The 1856-nt window shown below is 38.5% G+C and overlaps 1 long non-coding RNA gene across 1 annotated transcript in view; it reads right to left on the reverse strand.

The window, feature by feature from the left end:
• Positions 1 to 153: 153 nt before the first annotated feature.
• Positions 154 to 1856, reverse strand: part of LOC108510614 — a 3447-nt gene continuing 1744 nt past the window's right edge. Inside the window, exons 3-4 of the long non-coding RNA XR_001878853.1 lie at positions 1428 to 1437; positions 154 to 251 (exon numbers count right to left, since the gene is read on the reverse strand). This is a non-coding gene — a long non-coding RNA (uncharacterized LOC108510614). The remainder of the gene's footprint in view (positions 252 to 1427; positions 1438 to 1856) is intronic.

The following is a 1856-nucleotide window of genomic DNA, read 5'->3' on the forward strand; positions in this document are numbered from 1 at the left end:
ATGCAACACAGGAGAAAGAGGGAAATAAGTAGAGTAAGTGAAGGCTTCAAAGATAAGCCAGGCCATAGCAGTATAACTTCATCCTGCCCCTATTAAAAAAAAAAAAAAAAAAAAAGAAAAGAAAAAGGCAAAAAATTCAGTCACATACACATCATTATCTATCGCTTCATCTTCATCATTGCTACCCAGTACAGAGCTGTCTGACTGTCGCTGGCTTCTTAGTGTAACGTTTCTCCTTTGTTGTTCATATTCTGTAATTTAATTTTGATAAGTTAGATCTATTATTCTCTCTCTCTCCCTGAAACTATGCTTGAAATGTATTATTATAAATAGTCTGTAATGGTTCCTATTCAGCTGGGTTAAAAGCAATCTTAAACAAATTAGTTTCCTAAATATTAAGGCTGAACCCTTCCAGACATTGTGACTCTTCTGCTACAGACTGACACAAAACATTTGCTCTGTTCACTCTACAGACAGCTAAAAATATGACCTGAGAGACTCTCAGTGTCTTAAGTTCCATAGAGTTGCACTACCTGTAAATAAATTTGCCCTATAAAGGGAAGCTCCTTCCCCAATTTTTACTAAGAGGGTCTGCTGCAATCCTGTGGTGAGGAAGGGCAACAATTGCTGTCTGATGGGGGAGACAGAGGTCTGCAGTCAAGGTTCGAAGGAGCACAGCAACTTAGCACATACACAACAAAAAAGCCTGGAAAAACAGAGTGCTTTGTTCAGAAAGTTTCAGAAGGGATGGAATAAATGCTTAAATCTAAAACTGTTCATTCTAGAGGTGCTGTGCTTCCTCATTGCTGTATGATGCTAAACCGTTGCACTCTTTTCGTCTGCATTAAACCAGACCTCACCACTCAAAGGAAGTTTCTATCCAATGTGTCTTGTTAAGGACAATCCTTGGAAATTATAAAAAGACTTGAAGCAGTGTTTCCTTAGAAATTATAATCATTTCCCTCCTGAGTTAAGGTAACTTGAAAATGGAGTTATATTGCCCAGTTTCAAGGGAAATCAATTTTTAATGGCCTGGTCTGTAAAATCCAGAGGGTTAAGAACTGCTGTTTGATTTTTAACTCTCAGAAACTGCAGGTAACAATGATCTCTGCTACTCCAGTGTCCATGTAACAATAATCAAGTACTAACCAATTACAATTACAGAAAGTTTCACCAAATTAAAATTTCTTCCTGCATAAGTATTCAGCTACAACTTTTATTGCAAGGACTTTCCACTGTATCTGATAGTGGCTTCCAGACAAAGATTGGATGCTTTCTCTAAGACACTGGCCAGAGGTTTTAGCACTGTCCTTTGCCTTTTGCTAACAGTTTCAATCCCTGCTGCTAGAGTTTCTTGGAAAAGACAAACAAAAAATAATGATTAAATTTAAGACAATTCCATTATCAACTGTAAAACATTAACTCACCTTCAAGAAGCTTCACCAATGCACATGGGAAGGGAGAGAAAAGAAAATACAATTAGATGTTGTTGTGAACTCCTGATGTTGCATGCAAACAGAAGTTCAGCAATGCAGTTACAGTGAGGAATAAATGGTTATTGCCCTCTTGTTTTGGGTAAGAACGTTCAAAACAGCAGTCAATTAGCTGCTGTGCTGAAAACAAATAAATAAGTGGGTCCTGTTGGTTCTCCTTCCACTGCTGCAGTGGGGTAGAAATAAAGGCAATATAGGAAGAACCTGAACACCCCTCTCCCTGCTCCCCTGCTTCAGTTCCCTAGTTGGATTTAGGCTGGAGGTGTTTGTTTCCCTCTTTCTTGCCCAAATAGGCAAATTCAGCTGTGATAGCCACAAACACTTTGTGTAAGATGAACAGCTGCTGAAGAAAGGAAATCACAA

The sequence above is a fragment of the Lepidothrix coronata genome, unplaced genomic scaffold (genome assembly GCF_001604755.1).
Source record: "Lepidothrix coronata isolate B3197 unplaced genomic scaffold, Lepidothrix_coronata-1.0 Scaffold1613, whole genome shotgun sequence".
Classification (NCBI taxonomy): domain Eukaryota; kingdom Metazoa; phylum Chordata; class Aves; order Passeriformes; family Pipridae; genus Lepidothrix; species Lepidothrix coronata.